The sequence below is a fragment of the Penaeus monodon genome, chromosome 31 (assembly GCF_015228065.2).
Source record: "Penaeus monodon isolate SGIC_2016 chromosome 31, NSTDA_Pmon_1, whole genome shotgun sequence".
NCBI lineage: Eukaryota > Metazoa > Arthropoda > Malacostraca > Decapoda > Penaeidae > Penaeus > Penaeus monodon.
The window spans coordinates 25,142,720-25,142,956 of NC_051416.1; positions in this window are offsets into that span (position 1 = coordinate 25,142,720).

A 237-nucleotide genomic window follows, 5' to 3' on the forward strand; every position below is an offset into this window, starting at 1 on the left:
AAGCCGTTGGTTGTCAGGCGCCGGGATAAAATACTGCTCTTCATTAGCCGGCCATCTCTGCCCCTTACACGTCGTTGGGAAGTCTCGATCACATATACTTCCTCTAACTGGGAATGAAGCAGACAGGGGGGGAAATTAGCGCTGCGCGGGGGGACGGACTGCGTGTTGTGCGTATAGTTTATACTATTATTAATAGATATATTTTATATTTTAATTATATAAAATTTTATTTTTATA